Raw genomic sequence first — 22,406 nt, forward strand, 5'->3', positions numbered from 1 at the left:
ACCGTTCCTCTAGTACTCCAATTTCAGGCTGACCATTTTGAGACCATCAGCTTTCAGCTGATTACATCACCTAAATTCCTGTCATCCTGGGCATCCCCTGGTTTTCTACCCATAATCCCTCCATCAACTGGGGAGCACGGATGATAAATTTTACATCCCCCCATTGCGAGGAACATTGTAGGAAACCATGTGGTACAATTCTCTACCAATCAGAGAATCACAGGCTGATATGGTAACTACACAGTCATAAGACAACCTGCCTCTACAATACCATGAGTTTCAAGACATCTGTGATAAAAAGAATGCGGATCAATTACCTCCTCATCGTCCATACGATTGTCCCATTGAACTGCTTCCAGGAGCAGAAATACCATTCAGCCGCATTTTCAATTGATCAGAACCTGAATTAAAGGTGCTAAGGGAGTGGCTTGATGAGAATTTGGAGAAGGGCTTTATCAGACCCTCAACATCTGCAGGGGCAGCCCTGTTCTTTGTTGAGAAAAAGGACTCCACTTTGCGTCCATGCATTGATTTTAGGGGCTTGAATAAAATCACTGTTAAAAAACTTTACCCACTCCCTTTAATCGCAGAAATGTTGGAAAGACTCCGCTCTGCCAAAGTCTTCACAAAACTTGACTTACGGGGGGCATATAACCTGGTACGCATGCTGCAAGGAGACGAATGGAAAACTGCCTTTAGCACCAGATATGGACACTTCGAGTCCCTAGTTATGCCTTTTGGCCTATGTAATGCTACCGTGACTTTTCAGCACTTCATCAATGATGTTTTTCGAGATCTCTTGGACCAGTTTGTTATTGCTTATCTGGACGATATTCTCATCTTTTCGGACAACCTGGAGGAGCATCGCAAGCATGTCTGCACTGTATTCAAAAGGTTAAGGATGAACCGACTTTACATCAAACTGGAGAAGTGTGAGTTTGAACAAACCCAGATCCAGTTCTTGGGATATATCGTTTCATCAGAAGGAGTGAGCATGGATCCCGAAAAGATCACGGCAGCGGTGGATTGGACTGCCCCTGGAAACGTTAAGGAAATACAACGATTTATTGGATTTGCCAACTTTTATAGGAAATTCATAAGAAACCTCTCTAAAGTAATAGCACCAATTACACAGCTGACAAAGAAAGGAGTGCCCTTTGCATGGTCAACTGAGGCGCAAACTGCTTTTAGTAAGCTAAAGACTCTTTGCACTTCTGCACCAATATTGGTACATCCAGATCCTGAGCTACCTTTTATTGTGGAAGTGGATGCCTCAGACTCTGCCGTAGGAGCGATCATTTCTCAGAGACGAGGAGAAAAAATGCAGCTTCATCCCTGTGCATATTTTTCTCATTTGATGTCATCAGCTGAAAAGAATTATGACATTAGGAATAAGGAGTTGCTGGCAATTAAGGAAGCTTTTTCCGAATGGAGGCATCTGTAGGAAGGGGCTAAGCATCCTGTGACTGTCTTCACTGATCATAAAAATCTAGAATTCATCCGTTTTGCCAACAGATTGTCTTCTAGACAAGCACGTTGGTCACTGTTCTTTTCCAGGTTCAATTTTATTATCTCATATCGACCTGGGTCAAGAAACGGTAAGGCTGATGCTTTATCACGGATGTTGTCTGGGCCTCTCCAGGAGAACAACTCTGAATGCACAATCCTGCCTCAAAAGAACTTTCTGGGGGCCACAAGTCCTAAGGCATTCTTGTATCTTCTTAAAGAGGGGTATGAGAATGACCCACTTCTCAATCATCCACCTAAAGACATTAACCTGACTTATAAGAATGGCTTTCGGATTCAAGGACATCATCTTTATGTACCTGAATCTGTTCGGGTGGAAGCTCTCAAGTTGGTTCATGATTCCAAACCGCTGGGCATTTTGGAGTCTCTAAGACCGAAGAACTGTTATCGCATTCCTTTTGTTGGCCGGGGTACAGGAAAGATGTCAAACGCTATGTGGCCTCATGCTTGACCTGTGCACGCAATAAAATTCCCCGAGCCTCTCCTTTGGGGTTGCTTTAGCCACTCCCTGTTCCATCAAGACCATGGGGGTCTATTTCTATGGATTTTGTGGTGGATTTACCTCCCTCAAAAGGAATGACCACCATTTTGGTAGTTGTTGACCGTCTCACAAAAATTTTCTTCCAGTTAAGGGGGTGCCCACTGCTGAACAGACTGCTGAACTGATGGTTCGAGAAGTCTTTAAACTGCATGAAATCCCTGATGATGTGGTGTCTGACAGAGGTGTGCAGTTTACTTCAAAATTCTGGAAAAGCTTTTGCTCAGCCGTAGGTGTTACAATCAATCTGTCCTCTGCTTTTCATCCCCAGTCTAATGGTCAGACTGAGAGAACTAATCAAACAATGGAACAGTATCTTCGTTTCTTTGTCACTTATCTTCAGGATGACTGGGTGGACTGCCTTCCCACTGCAGAGTTTGCATACAATTCTAAACATAGTTCCACGTCTCCCTTTTACTTAAACACCGGTTATCATCCAGTTTTTATTCCTGATCTCCCTATCACAACTCCAATTCCTGCTGTTACCAACAGACTAACTACATTGCAGGCGATTCAGGAGACATTGATTGAGACTTTGAGGGAAGCTCAGGAATATTACAAAAAGGCTGCTGACGCCGGAGAGCACTTCCTACGTTTCATGTGGGTGACCAAGTTTGGTTATCAACAAAGAATTTGAAGGTGCATGTGCCTACGTTTCATGTGGGTAACAAAGTTTGGTTATCAACAAAGAATTTGACGGTGCATGTGCCATCTGCTAAGTTGGGTCAAAAGTTTGTGGGTCCTTTTCAGATTTCTGCCCAAATCAACCCAGTCACTTTCCGCTTAAAGCTTCCGGACAGTATGAGGATTCACCCTGTTTTTCACATATCACTACTCAAACCGTTTCAGGAAAATCCTTTCCCTGGAAGAATTTGTCCACCTGTTGAGATAAAGGGTGAAGAAGAATTTGTGGTGGAGAAAATTCTTGATTCCAGGATCTTTAGGAATAAATTACAATATCTGGTTCAATGGGAAGGTTATGGGCCAGAAGAAAATTCTTGGGAGCCTGAGGAGAATATTCACGCCTCTAGATTAACAAGAGAATTCCACCAGAGGTTTTCTCACAAACCTGGCCCTAAAACGTCCAGAGGACGTCCTGGGAGGAGGGGAGTACTGTCAGGGCCTGGACTTGAACCTGGGACTTCTACTGTGTCAGGCAGTAACTCTTCACACTGAGCTACCTGAGATGCTGGACAACACTCTGCCTGATCTATTGGATAATCCTGCCTTGTGCCTTGTTTTCTCTTGAACGTTGAACTCCTTGCTCCTCCCATGAACTTCCTATAAAAGCCATGTCCATGCACTTCCTCCTTGCCAGATTATTGTGCCTTCCAGCCAATATCCCGCTCATCCTTACTGCTGCCGTCTATATCGTTTGTGACCGACCTTTGGCTTGTGACTGACTCCGCTTTTGTCTTATCTCTAAACTGTTTGATCCGCTCTTGGTTTCCAGCGTGCCCTTACCCTGGTGGGGGGATCCTGAGACTGCGACCTGGTATTCACACGCAGCCAAATCCATCTCCACCGTTAGGAGCTCTGGTGAAGACCGTTGGATACTTCGACCCCGCACCTCAGGTGAGCCTGCGTCATTCCCAGGGTGACCCGCTGGTGTACCAATCCTGCTGGTTTCAGGTAAGCCTTACAATTGCTGTAGCAATTGGTCTCTGAACCTGACCACACACCGTGACATAGGGACTGGCCAGAAAGGGATTACTTTGACGCAGTTGGCCAGCTTAAACATATATTACAATATATGTGAACTAAAAATCCCTGTTTTTTTTTATTACAATGTTTGCTAGAAAGGGTGTATAGCAATGTACAGAGGGTTCATCTATAATTTATTGTGTTAACATATAGTCACACCCCTTTGCACCAGATGGATTATGTACATATGTATACAGTGGATATAAAAATTCAATTAGGATCAGTGCTGATATAATAAAAAGGTGAACAATCAGAAGCTATATATATATATAAATAAAACATCTGTATGGTACACTTGATTGTGATGCGACAGCACATATGGCTAGAAATCTTATTAAATAAGAACTCCAACTAACAATACGTTCATAGTTGAGTAACACAACCCAACGCAATTTTAAAAAACAACATATGTGCTTTTTAGAGGCATTTGACTGGCGGTGAGGAGGCGATATGCCACCTCTTCAAATTCTGAAAATATGACCCACTGCGCTGAAACCACATTGCATGCAGTTGCAGGGCAGTTGTGGAGACTTCCCATGCACTTGAGTGGGTTGCATTCGGTGGCGGTACAGCCTTCTGAATGAGACATGCTGTTTAACCACTTGCCCTCCAGAGGATTTACCCCCCCTTCCTGACCAGGCCAGTTTTTTGCGATACGGCGCTGCATTACTTTAACCTCCCTGGCGGTATTCCCCATTGTAGCTCGGGGTAAAGTTTCAGTACCACAAGCGGTAACCCCGAGCTACACTCAGGCTTACCATGCGGCGCTGCTCCGCGATCCCTCGGTCACTTACCTTGTCCTGTGCTCCCGCGATGTCCCTCCTGCAGTGTCCCCAGCAATGTAATCCGGCAGATGCTGGCATCTGGCATCTGGGTTCCGTCCCCTGCGAGCGTCAGGACGTACGGGGGACGGAACGGCGGGAAATTTGAAAATGACAAAAAGTGACATTCACAAAAATCACTAAAATCACATAGTAAAACATTACTGTACCAAACCATTTCACATACATTTTGTCCCGAGTGCTTTGTCCTGTGCCCTGCCTTCATTTGTACTGTTCTTTCTACCTGGAAACTGAGAAATGTCCATGGCGTCCAAAAAGCGTCCCTTTAGGTCAAAAGCGGTTTTAGACCAGCATGAGAACAGCGATAGTAAATTGGAACTACTTGCAGAATTGAGTGATGATTCGTGGGAAAATTCGTCATCAGATACTGAAAACGATTTTGCGACTTTGCTCAGCGATGTACGAACTTGGCGCTTTATTTCAAATTTCAGTGTTTTTGGTTTGATTATATTATTGAATTAAATTTAATATTATTATATTATTTTGTTATGATTATTTATTAAATCAAAATTTATGATTTTGTGTTTCAAGTTTTATCCTACCCAGGATGTTTACTAGACTCTTGTTCGGACAGATTTCAGTGAGTTATTCCTAAGAATTACAGGCCTATAATATAAAACGCCAAATTTCCATGCAAAATAATGGTACCGCTTTCAGCACCAAAAATCTGAAATAATCATACCGCCAGGGAGGTTAACTGACAATTGCATAGTCATGCAACGCTGCACCCAAATTAAATTTATGTCCTTTTTTCCCCACAAATGGAGCTTTCTTTCAGTGGTATTTGATCTGTGTTTTTTATATTTTGCACTATAAACAAAAAAAGACCGTCAATTTTGAAAATATATATATTTTTTGCCTTTTTGCTATAAAACATATGCAGTAAAAAAAATGTTAAAAAATCAAATTTCTGCATAAATTTAGGCCAAAAAGGTATTCTGCTACATGTCTTTGCTACAAAAAATCCCAATAAGTGTAAATTAATTGCTTTACGTCAAAGTTATAGCATCTACAAATGGCGGTATATATACTGGAATGAGTTTTTTTCAACACTAGTAATGGCAGCAATCAGCGACTTATAGATGGACTGCGGCGGGCATTGGGACACTGGGGGGAACTGACTAACTGCCACTGACATCCCCAGTGACACTAATACAGTGATCAGTGCTAATAAAAAGCTACTAATGACACTGGGCAGGAAGGGGTTAACATCTGGGGCGATCAAAGGGTTAACTGTGTGCTGTTTTACTATGTGGCCTGTGTGTGTTTTACTATATAAGCATGCTACTTTGTATTGCTCTGCTATGCAGAGCAATACAAAGCAGCATGCCAGTACTGACAGGGGAAATCTGTATTGTTTTTTTTTTTTAAATTCATTAAAAACCATTCAAATACAAAAATGAATTAAAATAGAGGTTTCAGTTTGTAGTGCTCAAACACAGCCGAGTCCCTTTTTAATGAATAACAAATTACAAAGCAGTTAATAAGGTTATTAGTGTGGGGGGTGTGTGGGGATTTCTGTGTGACCCCCCCTCCTTCAACTGGGAGATACATCAAACGTTGCTAAATTTAGGGTACAAGACACAATATTTTACATATGAAAGCTGCCGCCATCTTATAATCGCTTTCCGTATTTTAGATACATTTCATCAGGCTCAACCAATCGCCAACATCTTCTATCCTACATTTCAATCTCCATTTACTTCTTAGCATCATACACAAGCAGAACCATTAGATCATGGTTTGTCCTAGGCCGGAGTAAGACATTTTAGCTTTCATGAGTAGTGGAACTGCGAATATCAATGAGAAGCCAGCAAGTTAAAGAGGAGTTCCAGGTATGGATATTTTATACATAGTAACTGTACATTGGTTCAGCTTGGACCAATGTAACTGAAATTGACACAGCTACTCCAGTAATCTCCACTTGCTACCGGGTCCAAAGCGAAGTGTCTGGCCCGATGCACTGTGAACACCGAACATTGTGTCTTTTTCCCAGAAAGACTTCAATCATGAAACAAAAATGTATCGTGGCAACTAGATGGTTTTGACAATAAAGGAACTACACATCAGGGCTTGACAAATCCCAGGCGCCAGGTCACCATGGCGACTAGAAATTGCATCGGGGAACCTGGATTTACAGACTGCCTCCCATTGACTTCAATGTAAAAACTCTTGTCAATAGCAATCATATGTGAACACTTAAGTACGCATCAGGGATGTTGGATTCCTATCGCCCAACGCCTGGGACATGTAGTTTCGGGTGCCCGGCAGGTAGTTTCTACCTTTAGCCCTGCTGTGGACAAGCAGCAGGGCTCACCTGTCAGGTGAAGCAATTGGCGACGGCCACACAGTGAAAGTTACACCCAAGCAGATACCATCCTCCCCCCTAAAAAAAATTGAGGCCCCCACCCCCCAATACAAACGTAAAAGCACATGCTGGGGCGCCTACGCATGAAACCGTCAATTGTAATACACGTTACATATCGCCGTGCACGCCAGGATGAGAGCAATAATTCTAGCACCAGACCTCCTCCGTAACACTAAACTGGTGACGGAGCTTTAAAAGTGTCGACCTATAGAAAATATAAGATACTGCAGTTCGTCGCCATATCATATCATAGGGTGACAGTATGTAAAAAAGTAAAAAAAAAAAAAAAAAAAAAAAATTTATAAGAAAAACACTTTTTCAAAATTTTTGGACTTTTCATTTACATAGCAAAAAAAATAAAAATCCCAGTGGTGAATAAATACCACCAAAATAAAGCTTTATCTGTCTCAAAAAATGCTAAAAAATTAATATGGGTACAGTGTTGCATGACCGCGCAATTGTCATTCAAAGTGTGATAGCACTAAAAGCTGAAAATAGGCCTGGACAGCAAGGGGGTAAAAGAGTCCGGACTTGAAGTGGTTAAAAAAAGGAGATATCCTTTACCATTTACCATCAAAAAAAAAAAAACCCACTTTATTACTTTATTCTGAAGAAAACAAGACTGAATCCACCAGAATATGTTGTGTTGTGATCCACCAGGATAAGTTGTTGTGATGATATGTACAGTTGCAAAATTGTGTTCGAGCATTGAGGGGTTAAATTTTCATTTGACATGGCGGCCATTTTGGGCCAGTTTTCCTTTGATAACACCAAAAAAATAGCAGCTAGCCATTAGCATTTACCAGCAAAAGAAACGCAGGTTTAGGTGCCATTATTTTCAATGGCGAATAAAATGAGGTGCAGTTTTGTCATGATTGTCGTGTGACAAATAGCAAGAAATATACAGCTACATTAAAAAAAAAAAAAAAAGTGGTATCTATTGCCATTTACCAGCAACTGAAAGCCCGCTTTGTCCTGAAAAAAACAAGGTATAATCCACCAGGTTAAAGTTATTGTGATATGTACAGTTGCAAAATTGTTTTCAGGCAGTAAGGGGGTTACATTTTTAAATTTTGTCAGTTGGAGATGACACGGCAGCCATTTTTGGCCAGTTTTCCTTTGATAATAATAATAATAAAAAAAAAAGAAATAGGAGATATCCTTTACCATTTACCAGCAAAAGAAAGCCCACTTTGTCCTGAACAAAACAAGGTATAATGATATGTACAGTTGCAAAATTGTGCTCAGGCATTAAGGGGTTAATTTTTTTTAAATTCTGTCACTTGGAGATGACATGGCGACTATTTTGGGACAATTTTCCTTTGATGATAATATTATTAAAAAAAAAAAAAAAAAAAAAAAAAAAATATCCATTATTATTTTCCAGCAAAAAAAAAAAACATTTTGTCCTGAACAAAACAAGGTATAATCCACCAGGATATACAGAGCTGTTGTGATAATATGCACAGTTGCAAAATTGTGTTCAGACACTAAGGGGTTAAATTTTTAAATCTTGTCAGTTGGAGATGACACGGCGGCCATTTTGGGCCATTTTTCCTTTGATAATAAAACAAAAAATATAGGACATATCCATTACCATTTATCAGCAAAAGAAAGCCCACTTTGTCCTGAACAAAACAAGGTATAATCCACCAGGATATACAAAGCTGTTGTGATGATATGTACAGTTACAATATTGTGTCCAGGCAGTAAGGGGTTAAATTTTGTCAGTTGGTGATGACTCAGCAGTTTTGGTTTCTATAAATAGAAGCCTGAGCAGTGTCTGATCAGTCCTTGTGTGTGAGTGGTGGAGAGCAGAGGCACAAGGACCCATCTCGTCAGCGTATTTTACATCCTTTTCGCAGTTTCAGATTTTTGCATCATTTGCCTATATTCTTGGATTTTTCGGTATTGCTCTCCATATTTAACATCTCAGGTAGGAAATTAGTGGGCTGTTTTGAGATCTAAAGCCCAGCCTTTAGGGGCTGTAGGCCAGATTTCACAGCCCCTATTTCATTACACACTAATAACATCAGTGTTCTACAACCAACTAGACATCGCCATGGAGTGGCCTGATGTTGAAATTGGTTTCCATGATTTCTCAGAATTTGACCCAGACAATGACAGCGACTGGGACATGATTTCTGAGCTGATCAATTACCATGACTCTGAGTTTGGCCAAGCCAATAAAGAAACAACTAATTGGTTTGAGAGCATCATCTCCAACTCAGAAGGAGATAAGAACGTCACTAAGGAGGAAGATAAAACCATCCATCATTCTCCACAGCCCAGCCTAGCAAACACCGTGCTGGAGCTAGCTCCTACCCAATCTTATTTACCATCTGCAGCATCTGACCCGCTGAACAACATCAGGGTCTGGGACACGATTTCTGAGCCTGCCAATGGCTGGGAGTCAACTTACCAGCTAGCTAGCTCAGAAAAGCAACAGGTCCCAGCCACCCAAAAAATGGCTGCGTGGGTAGCGAGCTTCACCTCTGAGAATTACTCAGAAGAGCAGCGGGTCCCAGCCATCCAAGAGTCAACTGATGGGATGGATAGCTGGATTGCTGACCCGGTAGGAGATAAAACCAACATCCAATCTCCACAGTTCGGGTCAGCACACCATCATCTAGCAGCAAACACAATGCTGGAGCTACCACCTACCCGGCATTATTTTGCAGCTGCACAGTATGACGCAGCGCACAATGACAGGGTCTGGGACATGATTTCTGAGCCTGCGAATGGCTGCATGTCAACTAGCCAGTTAGCTAGCTCAGAAATAAAGCAGGTCCCAGCTAACCCAAAAAAAAGGAGTTGGGCAGATAGCTTCTTCTCTGATCTGGCAGGAGATGAGGACATAACCAATGTGGAAACCAACAACCAATATCCACATCCCAGCCTAGCAAACCATCATCTAACATCAAACACTTCGCTGGAGCCTCTTCCTGCCAGACATCAGAATCTAAATGTCCAGCACATACCTCTGACTATTCCTCCATCGAAAGCAGGTAAGTACATTTCAGGATTTATTATTACAGTTCTTTAGCTTTACCTTTAGCAAGTGATATGCAGAGATTCCTAGGTAAATGCAGGTTAACTCCAGGGCCAGCCAGTTTCAGCTGCCATTTACCATCATTCACCACTTACAGTCCCTTCCATACAGACCGGACTCCCTAAAGGAGTCCGCTTGCTCAGCAGGGATCTGTCCGCTGATCCCCGCAAAGCAAGTGGATGGCTGGTCCATGTCCGCTCCGCTCCTGCAGAGTGGAAGCAGACACAAGCTGCTCTCCTTTATGGTCGGTTGGAAGTAAACAGACTGCTCTGTCTGTTTACACCCGACTGCCATCTGATCCGATTCGCTAGATGAAGGGGAACGGATCCCCATCTGTCTGTTTTTAGCATGACACAAGTCCGTTTACACCCACCGCTCTGTTTTTTTTCAGGTTTTATTGCTGAGAGCTACCATTTAATAATACTAATATCAATAATGTCACAATAATCAAGGTGAAATTGTAGGTTCATAGGGAAGCCCAAAATGTTTTATTAAAAAAATAAAACAAAATTATATATATACATATATATATACACACACACACATATAAATATAATCTTGACAGTACTTAGATGTAAATGAGGCATTAGGGCCTATTCACAAATGTGAGTTGTAAACATATGAATTTTTTGAAAACACATCTTGCATGTTTAGCATGTTTTGTGCTCTTGGTGCACTTCATTTTTGAGCATGGCTGCAATCAGGACTTTTGAAAAGCGCTGCTCGCTGTAAAGTAACACAGGGCAACACTTAGATAGGATTTAAAGAGAGCTATCTTTCATGCGCTGGGAAGGTGCATTTTAGCATGTCAAAAGTGCATAGGTGGGAACAGGGCCTTCGTTTTTACTTTTCAGTCTGAGCGCATTTTTTTCAACAGAACATTTACTAAGCCTAGAGAGTGCAAAATCTGGAGCAGCTCTGAATAGAAACCAATCAGCTTCCAGGTTTAATTTGCAAAGCTAAAAGCGAATCTAAAGGTTCATTTTTTTTTTTTTAATAACAAACACGTCTATACTTACATGCTGTGTGCAGTGGTTTTGCACAGAGCAGCCTGGATCCTCCTCTTCTCGGGTCCCCCGCAGGCTCGCCTGGCCCTTCCCTCCTGTTGGGTGCCGCCACAGAAATCAGCTTGCCATGGGGGCACCTGCTGCTCTGTGTCCATTCACACCCTGAGCTGTGGCTTGGCACCACCCCTCTCTCTCATTGCCTGACTGGCTGTGATTGACAGCAGCGGGAGCCAATGGCTCCAGCTTGCTATCTCAGCCAATGAGGAGGTAGAGACTTGGGGTAGAGCCGAGGCTGTCATTCATAGCACTGGATCATGATGAGGCTCAGGTAAGCATTGAGGGGGCGGGAGGAGCTGCTGCACACAGAAAGTTTGTTACCTTCTTGCATAGAATGCCTGAATGTAAAAAACCTTCAGCCTTTACAACCGCTTTAATTGAACAAACTGAAGTTAGAAGCTGATTGGCTACCATGTACGGCTGTACCAGATTCTGAGTGCCCCAGTTTTAGTAAATCTACTCCAATATCTGCTTATCTTGTCAGCAATGCAGTGTCCTGGTAATGTCCTGGGCATGGATATATGAAACTATGGTGTCAGCCTTCCCAGCTATCTTCTTTGAACTGCATAAAAATGCCTCCATATGTAACGGACATGAGGAGGAGAGGGGAAGTAGGAGAGCTGCCTAGGGTGACAATGCTGCTCCTTCTATATATACAGAGGAAGGAGCGTTGTCACCCCTAGGACAGGAAGTGTGTTACTGCTTTGATCAAAAGATAAAAATAAAAGAAACAAGACCAGAGAAAAGGAACAAATGCACTCACTACAGCTAAGGACTGAAAAACTGCAAAATATAGATTTTGATTTTTAGCTTTAGATGCCTTTTGGTATTAATACCTCTATTACACAGTCTGAAAATTGTGACTGCCCCAGGTATAACTCCATTATTCTTTTTTCTAGGACTATCAGACGTGGCGTTCTCCAAGAACAAGAAGGGACGTGTGAAACGGCCAATGAATGCGTACATGATCTGGTCTCGCATTCACCGTCCAGTCTTGAACCAAGCCTATCCTGGCACCCCATTTTCCACCATTAGTGCCAGGCTTGGAGAAGAATGGAAAAACCTGTCACTGGAGCAGCAAAAGCCCTATTATGAGGAGGCGGAGCGACTTAAAAGGAAACACGCTGAAGAGTATCCAAGTAAGTAGTCAGACACAGTTCTTAGTCCTCATTGCAGGATTCATATTCCAATGGATGAAAACTAGTTTTACTATCAGTACAGAAAAGTCCGTTCGTTTATCCGATGGATTGGCCCCTGCATGACATATTACATATCCAAATGCTGAAATGAAATATGTCATCGTTATAATAGCATAGTGCAATGTTGACACTTTTGTACAATTATTTTTATGGTTCGCTATGCAATTTGTATATTTCCCTCTGTGATTAACAAATAAAAAAATGCATCATAGAGCAAACTTTTATCAAAAACACATGACTTTTATAGCAGGACAGGATCTGTTCACCTGAGGGGTATTTACAGGTTCAGGGTGGGGATATCTCCCCCTTCACTGGCACAGCTATAAGGCTATGTTTACACCTGTGGCTGGGGTCAGTCAAAACAAACAGCTGAGCCACGTTTTTACTGCCCCCCCCCCCCCTAGGCTGCGCAGGCAGCGGCTGTACACATGCTGGTTGTGCAGGTTTTCAGAGGCTACAACAGGTGGTGGGGAAGAAACAAAATGCCTCTTCTCCTCCTGTCAAACGTCATCAGAAAAGTGATCCACCGTGGATCGATCTTCAGAGGGTACAGCTCATGGAAGCTAGCCCTAACACTTGCTGAAAGCTTTTTACTTGAGCCTTTGGTGTCATCAAATAAGTCCTCTATATATGTCTATTGAGAATTCACTGTTGGGATACAGATTTGAAGTGCTCTGTCCCTCTAGATATATATGGAAAAGGCTCTTCTGCTGGCGGCACAAAAGGTTCAACTGAAAAGCACTCGAGTTTTACCAAGCTGAGAGGACCCAATGTGGAATCCAAACCTGCTTCATTCTACACAAAACAGAAAAGAAAGGGTTTTCCAAGCATGTCTACTTTACAGCTGTACTTGCTACATGTATGCACACATTTAAATTGAACCATTTTAGTACCAATCTGCAAATTGCTTCCTACCTGTACGCTCCAATGTGCATTGTACATTAAACCCAGATCTATAGATCTTCACATCTGCAGATATAGGGATTACCCATGATAACCGATAGTCGTGAGTATTGGATAATCCCAATTCATCTGTGCAAAGTACAATGCAAATCCAATCTGTAGGCTGTATTTATGGAGTCTGATTTATAGTAGATGATTTCTGACTTTTCCACACCAGTTTTTTCCCTCCATCTGTATTATACACTATAATAACATTTTGCTTTTCTTTAGATTGGGAATATCGGCCTGACACAAAGAGAAGGAAGATATCCTCTTCAGTAGAGGACACCAGTGCAAGTTCTCCCAGAGTTCCATCAGAAGCCTCCGCTAATTTGATGCTGCCATATTTGTCATCATCTGCAGGGATGGTTCAACTCCTCCAAACAACAGGTAAGTCATGAGTGTTTACTGAGTGAATGTAGGCTGACACTACCAGATGTAACCCTAGGGTCACACTTATGTGGGTTTGCGGCTGCGTGTCTCTACAGAGCAGCACGTATTGGCTGCAGGTGGTTGTGCGTACAGGACCAGCTGTGATTCTCGCACCCGCAATCACCCCACACCGTGTGAACCTAGCCTTACATACTCTGCCAGCAATTAAAGTGAACCTATATTAGTTCACTCGGTTAGTTCACTTAGTTCAATTGGATCCTTAACTAGGCTTCAATTTCTCCGCAGATTAAAGTGAAAGGCCAGCTTTCATTATATTCTTTTATTTTCTGTAGGACTGCTATTGTCCTTACGTCTAACTTGTCTAATTTGTTCTCTTGTAGATGGAGTATATTACATTTTGTAACCAGTCATGCCACCGTCCTGCAATACCATCGACCAGCAATGCAACTGAACTGCAGTACCATCGTGTCATCAAGACCTACAACATCCAACATGTAAACACCGCACAGCCATCTTTTATGCTTACCTACTCTGTGCAATGATATCGCACAGACAGGTCCCTTTCCTCATCTTTAGCAGTCCCCATCTTGACAAGAGGTGTGCTAACCTCTACAATCAGGTACTCTTACCCAACAGATGCATATTACAAAATGCTTTATTCAGTACAATTATAATCAGAGAGGCAGACCATATACTACTAAAATCCCCATCACCACAAAGCTCTAAAGCAGCCGGTCTCACTTTGCGAAACTGGTCAGACATGACCCTTCTACAATGCCCTGACTCTCTGTGGGACCTATACATTTGGAATGATAAGTTACATTGAGTAACATTTTATTCTATTATCACTTTCAGACTACCTATGGTGACTTTCTCTTGGATATATAACGGTCTACACATACGGAGTTTCCTCATCCTAAAGCCCCCATTGGCTCGCTGGTGTGCGAGGGAGGTTCAGCGGTGGCTGCCCTTAATATACCAGTATCAAGGTGGTGGCGCTCATCAGTGTCTGGTTTATTCTGGTAGCCTATTTATCCATCCTCCTCTAGACCACTGTGCCCGGTATTGTGTTCCGGGCACTACCAGTCCCCTTATCCTAAAACCTCCATGGGCTCCATGGAGTGAAATATTAAGATTTACTGGAGTGCGAGGGAGGTTCAGTATGGCTGTCTTTAATAGACATATTTAGCCATCCTCCTCTAGACCAATGTGCCAGATGTTTTGTTTCGGGCACAACCAGTTGGGAGCTGCAACATAAGGGGGAATCAGGGGGGAACCCATATCTGTTGGAGCAAGAGATAATAGTCACTATGTCCTTCAGCCTGTTATAGCTCTTTGCGCTAAATACCATCTTGTCAATTTATAGTTTTCCATGACTGGATGGTTGGAAGGTCCCAGAGAGAGGCAAACATCGTGGAAGGTTCACGCCAGACCGGTTCCACCAGATTACACCAGCTGCGTCCTAGCTTGGTGATCTTAGTACATTGTCTGTTTCTGATTTTATTATAATTGCACTGAATAAAGCTTTTTGTAATATGCATCGGTTAAGTGTAGTACCAGGTTCAGTATGGCTGTCTTTAATAGACATAATTAGCCATCCTCCTCTAGACCACTGTGCCCGGTGTTTTGGCACAACCGGCTAAAGATCGATGAGAACCATCTAGCAAGCATATATCGCCCCGCTCAAAGCTAGACAAAACATCTAGCAAGCGGGAGCAGCATCCAAAGCTGTACCAGAAACTACCCTGAAACACGTTTGGATTTTTACCTGTCCCTTCCAGGGACATGCTAAGGTGGTTAAGTCCAAACCAGGTTTTTAGCCTCTGTTTATCAAATACTGCATGGGTCAATAACAGCATAAATGTTAAGCCCACTGTTAAGGCCATTGAAGGGGGAGGCAATTACCCTGAAACGTGTTGGATGTTTAACTGTGTTAACATATGGTCTGTGGCATTTCAGGTCGGTAACCAGATATGAACCTATTGGCTCTCCTGCAGTTTGTGTCCGTTTGCCCCATGTTGGCACTGTGTTCACTGGAAAATTCGCATTTTGAAGAGCAAAGTAGGGTCTCAGGGCCTGGACTTGAACCTGGGACTTCTACTGTGTCAGGCAGTCTATATCGTTTGTGACCGACTTTTGGCTTGTGACTGACTCCGCTTTTGTGTTATCCCTAAACTGTTTGATCCGCTCTTGGTTTCCAGCTTGCCCTTTCCCTGGTGGGGGGATCCTGAGACTGCGACCTGGTATTCACACGCAGCCAAATCCATCTCCACCATTAGGAGCTCTGGTGAAGACCGGTGGATACTTCAACCCCGCACCTCAGGTGAGCCTGCGTCATTCCCAGGGTGACCCGCTGGTGTACCAATCCTGCTGGTTTCAGGTAAGCCTTACAACTGCTGTAGCAATTGGTCTCTGAACCTGACCACACACCGTGACAGAATATTCTGGCCCAAACATGGAGGCCGCTATAGCAAATGCCATGGCTCCTGTCAGGCAGCAAATTTCAGAGCTGCAAGAGTTTGGTGTTACTTACCAAAAGAAATTTTCCCAACTGCAAAGTGTAGTAGAGGGGCAACAGGAAGTGATCCATGCCCTGCAGAGATGATTGCTGGACTTAAGTTCACGCGATGTTGCTAATACACGCATGCCTCTGCCTTTCAAGTTCAATGGAGACCGCCGCCACTACAGGGGTTTCCTTAACCAATGCCGCATTTATTTCCAGATGCAACCTGCTGCATTTAATTCTGAGAAACAGACGGTATTATTTGTTATAAACCTCCTGACTGAGGAAGCCCTAGCTTGGGCCTCTCATTATATAGAGCAAGACAACGCAATGTTAAACAGCTTTGAGACTTTTGTGACTGCAATGAATCAGGTCTTTGATGATCGCTACCGCTGAAGCAAAGCTGCATAGTTTGCGGCAGGGTAGACGCCCTGTTGCAGAGTATACAACTGAATTTCGACGATGGATCTCAGATACCACCTGGAACCCAGCAGCGCAAAAGAGTCCGTTTCGGCAAGGGCTCTCTGAACAGGTGAAGGATGAGCTCGCCGGAGTAGAGACTCCTAACGATCTTGAGAAGTTCATCCAATTATACAATCGGATTGACCAGAAACTTACAGAAAGGAGAGATTGGGAATGTTTGGAAGTAATGGTGGTATGCGTTTCTCTGCTAATCAGTTCAGTCAGAAGGATCTAAACATTTCTTCAGATTCTAACACACCTGAACCTATGCAGGTAGATGCTATTAAAAGATCCATTTCTACTCAAGAGAAAGAGAAGACGTTTGGAGAACTTATGTTTATATTGTGGGGACTCTGGGCATTACGCAGTTAATTGTCCCAATAAAGTCAAAAGAAAAATTGCTGCGACTGATGTTATCCTGCCTGAACGCATGAATTCAATTACCCAGTCTATCTCCCCATTGGTCCATGAAGAAAATAAAGTTGGTCCTAAACAGTCTCATTTTGTTGTCCCTATCAAACTTTTCACCGAGGGCTATGAAATTCCTTCTTCTGCTATGCTGGATTCTGGGGCTGGGGGAAACTTTATGGACATAGAGTTTGCCCACAATAATAATATTCTCAGAAGAAACAAATCCGCCCCTATTGATATGGAGACGGTTGATGATTCACCTTTATCATCAGGACCAGTTACTCATGAAACCGTTCCTCTAGTACTCCAATTTCAGGCTGACCATTTTGAGACCATCAGCTTTCAGCTGATTACATCACCTAAATTCCTGTCATCCTGGGCATCCCCTGGTTTTCTACCCATAATCCCTCCATCAACTGGGGAGCACGGATGATAAATTTTACATCCCCCCATTGCGAGGAACATTGTAGGAAACCATGTGGTACAATTCTCTACCAATCAGAGAATCACAGGCTGATATGGTAACTACACAGTCATAAGACAACCTGCCTCTACAATACCATGAGTTTCAAGACATCTGTGATAAAAAGAATGCGGATCAATTACCTCCTCATCGTCCATACGATTGTCCCATTGAACTGCTTCCAGGAGCAGAAATACCATTCAGCCGCATTTTCAATTGATCAGAACCTGAATTAAAGGTGCTAAGGGAGTGGCTTGATGAGAATTTGGAGAAGGGCTTTATCAGACCCTCAACATCTGCAGGGGCAGCCCTGTTCTTTGTTGAGAAAAAGGACTCCACTTTGCGTCCATGCATTGATTTTAGGGGCTTGAATAAAATCACTGTTAAAAACCTTTACCCACTCCCTTTAATCGCAGAAATGTTGGAAAGACTCCGCTCTGCCAAAGTCTTCACAAAACTTGACTTACGGGGGGCATATAACCTGGTACGCATGCTGCAAGGAGACGAATGGAAAACTGCCTTTAGCACCAGATATGGACACTTCGAGTCCCTAGTTATGCCTTTTGGCCTATGTAATGCTACCGTGACTTTTCAGCACTTCATCAATGATGTTTTTCGAGATCTCTTGGACCAGTTTGTTATTGCTTATCTGGACGATATTCTCATCTTTTCGGACAACCTGGAGGAGCATCGCAAGCATGTCTGCACTGTATTCAAAAGGTTAAGGATGAACCGACTTTACATCAAACTGGAGAAGTGTGAGTTTGAACAAACCCAGATCCAGTTCTTGGGATATATCGTTTCATCAGAAGGAGTGAGCATGGATCCCGAAAAGATCACGGCAGCGGTGGATTGGACTGCCCCTGGAAACGTTAAGGAAATACAACGATTTATTGGATTTGCCAACTTTTATAGGAAATTCATAAGAAACCTCTCTAAAGTAATAGCACCAATTACACAGCTGACAAAGAAAGGAGTGCCCTTTGCATGGTCAACTGAGGCGCAAACTGCTTTTAGTAAGCTAAAGACTCTTTGCACTTCTGCACCAATATTGGTACATCCAGATCCTGAGCTACCTTTTATTGTGGAAGTGGATGCCTCAGACTCTGCCGTAGGAGCGATCATTTCTCAGAGACGAGGAGAAAAAATGCAGCTTCATCCCTGTGCATATTTTTCTCATTTGATGTCATCAGCTGAAAAGAATTATGACATTAGGAATAAGGAGTTGCTGGCAATTAAGGAAGCTTTTTCCGAATGGAGGCATCTGTAGGAAGGGGCTAAGCATCCTGTGACTGTCTTCACTGATCATAAAAATCTAGAATTCATCCGTTTTGCCAACAGATTGTCTTCTAGACAAGCACGTTGGTCACTGTTCTTTTCCAGGTTCAATTTTATTATCTCATATCGACCTGGGTCAAGAAACGGTAAGGCTGATGCTTTATCACGGATGTTGTCTGGGCCTCTCCAGGAGAACAACTCTGAATGCACAATCCTGCCTCAAAAGAACTTTCTGGGGGCCACAAGTCCTAAGGCATTCTTGTATCTTCTTAAAGAGGGGTATGAGAATGACCCACTTCTCAATCATCCACCTAAAGACATTAACCTGACTTATAAGAATGGCTTTTGGATTCAAGGACATCATCTTTATGTACCTGAATCTGTTCGGGTGGAAGCTCTCAAGTTGGTTCATGATTCCAAACCGCTGGGCATTTTGGAGTCTCTAAGACCGAAGAACTGTTATCGCATTCCTTTTGTTGGCCGGGGTACAGGAAAGATGTCAAACGCTATGTGGCCTCATGCTTGACCTGTGCACGCAATAAAATTCCCCGAGCCTCTCCTTTGGGGTTGCTTTAGCCACTCCCTGTTCCATCAAGACCATGGGGGTCTATTTCTATGGATTTTGTGGTGGATTTACCTCCCTCAAAAGGAATGACCACCATTTTGGTAGTTGTTGACCGTCTCACAAAAATTTTCTTCCAGTTAAGGGGGTGCCCACTGCTGAACAGACTGCTGAACTGATGGTTCGAGAAGTCTTTAAACTGCATGAAATCCCAGATGATGTGGTGTCTGACAGAGGTGTGCAGTTTACTTCAAAATTCTGGAAAAGCTTTTGCTCAGCCGTAGGTGTTACAATCAATCTGTCCTCTGCTTTTCATCCCCAGTCTAATGGTCAGACTGAGAGAACTAATCAAACAATGGAACAGTATCTTCGTTTCTTTGTCACTTATCTTCAGGATGACTGGGTGGACTGCCTTCCCACTGCAGAGTTTGCATACAATTCTAAACATAGTTCCACGTCTCCCTTTTACTTAAACACCGGTTATCATCCAGTTTTTATTCCTGATCTCCCTATCACAACTCCAATTCCTGCTGTTACCAACAGACTAACTACATTGCAGGCGATTCAGGAGACATTGATTGAGACTTTGAGGGAAGCTCAGGAATATTACAAAAAGGCTGCTGACGCCGGAGAGCACTTCCTATGTTTCATGTGGGTGACCAAGTTTGGTTATCAACAAAGAATTTGAAGGTGCATGTGCCTACGTTTCATGTGGGTAACAAAGTTTGGTTATCAACAAAGAATTTGACGGTGCATGTGCCATCTGCTAAGTTGGGTCAAAAGTTTGTGGGTCCTTTTCAGATTTCTGCCCAAATCAACCCAGTCACTTTCCGCTTAAAGCTTCCGGACAGTATGAGGATTCACCCTGTTTTTCACATATCACTACTCAAACCGTTTCAGGAAAATCCTTTCCCTGGAAGAATTTGTCCACCTGTTGAGATACAGGGTGAAGAAGAATTTGTGGTGGAGAAAATTCTTGATTCCAGGATCTTTAGGAATAAATTACAATATCTGGTTCAATGGGAAGGTTATGGGCCAGAAGAAAATTCTTGGGAGCCTGAGGAGAATATTCACGCCTCTAGATTAACAAGAGAATTCCACCAGAGGTTTTCTCACAAACCTGGCCCTAAAACGTCCAGAGGACGTCCTGGGAGGAGGGGAGTACTGTCAGGGCCTGGACTTGAACCTGGGACTTCTACTGTGTCAGGCAGTAACTCTTCACACTGAGCTACCTGAGATGCTGGACAACACTCTGCCTGATCTATTGGATAATCCTGCCTTGTGCCTTGTTTTCTCTTGAACGTTGAACTCCTTGCTCCTCCCATGAACTTCCTATAAAAGCCATGTCCATGCACTTCCTCCTTGCCAGATTATTGTGCCTTCCAGCCAATATCCCGCTCATCCTTACTGCTGCCGTCTATATCGTTTGTGACCGACCTTTGGCTTGTGACTGACTCCGCTTTTGTCTTATCTCTAAACTGTTTGATCCGCTCTTGGTTTCCAGCGTGCCCTTTCCCTGGTGGGGGGATCCTGAGACTGCGACCTGGTATTCACACGCAGCCAAATCCATCTCCACCGTTAGGAGCTCTGGTGAAGACCGTTGGATACTTCGACCCCGCACCTCAGGTGAGCCTGCGTCATTCCCAGGGTGACCCGCTGGTGTACCAATCCTGCTGGTTTCAGGTAAGCCTTACAACTGCTGTAGCAATTGGTCTCTGAACCTGACCACACACCGTGACATAGGGACTGGCCAGAAAGGGATTACTTTGACGCAGTTGGCCAGCTTAAACATATATTACAATATATGTGAACTAAAAATCCCTGTTTTTTTTTATTACAATGTTTGCTAGAAAGGGTGTATAGCAATGTACAGAGGGTTCATCCATAATTTATTGTGTTAACATATAGTCACACCCCTTTGCACCAGATGGATTATATACATATGTATACAGTGGATATAAAAATTCAATTAGGATCAGTGCTGATATAATAAAAAGGTGAACAATCAGAAGCTATATATATATATAAATAAAACATCTGTATGGTACACTTGATTGTGATGCGACAGCACATATGGCTAGAAATCTTATTAAATAAGAACTCCAACTAACAATACGTTCATAGTTGAGTAACACAACCCAACGCAATTTTAAAAAACAACATATGTGCTTTTTAGAGGCATTTGACTGGCGGTGAGGAGGCGATATGCCACCTCTTCAAATTCTGAAAATATGACCCACTGCGCTGAAACCACATTGCATGCAGTTGCAGGGCAGTTGTGGAGACTTCCCATGCACTTGAGTGGGTTGCATTCGGTGGCGGTACAGCCTTCTGAATGAGACATGCTGTTTAACCACTTGCCCTCCAGAGGATTTACCCCCCCTTCCTGACCAGGCCAGTTTTTTGCGATACGGCGCTGCATTACTTTAACCTCCCTGGCGGTATTCCCCAGTGTAGCTCGGGGTAAAGTTTCAGTACCACAAGCGGTAACCCCGAGCTACACTCAGGCTTACCATGCGGCGCTGCTCCGCGATCCCTCGGTCACTTACCTTGTCCTGTGCTCCCGCGATGTCCCTCCTGCAGTGTCCCCAGCAATGTAATCCGGCAGATGCTGGCATCTGGCATCTGGGTTCCGTCCCCTGCGAGCGTCAGGACGTACGGGGGACGGAACGGCGGGAAATTTGAAAATGACAAAAAGTGACATTCACAAAAATCACTAAAATCACATAGTAAAACATTACTGTACCAAACCATTTCACATACATTTTGTCCCGAGTGCTTTGTCCTGTGCCCTGCCTTCATTTGTACTGTTCTTTCTACCTGGAAACTGAGAAATGTCCATGGCGTCCAAAAAGCGTCCCTTTAGGTCAAAAGCGGTTTTAGACCAGCATGAGAACAGCGATAGTAAATTGGAACTACTTGCAGAATTGAGTGATGATTCGTGGGAAAATTCGTCATCAGATACTGAAAACGATTTTGCGACTTTGCTCAGCGATGTACGAACTTGGCGCTATATTTCAAATTTCAGTGTTTTTGGTTTGATTATATTATTGAATTAAATTTAATATTATTATATTATTTTGTTATGATTATTTATT

This window comes from Staurois parvus, unplaced genomic scaffold (genome assembly GCF_062004578.1).
Source record: "Staurois parvus isolate SC_StPar_1 unplaced genomic scaffold, SC_StPar_1.0 ptg000362l, whole genome shotgun sequence".
Taxonomy (NCBI): domain Eukaryota; kingdom Metazoa; phylum Chordata; class Amphibia; order Anura; family Ranidae; genus Staurois; species Staurois parvus.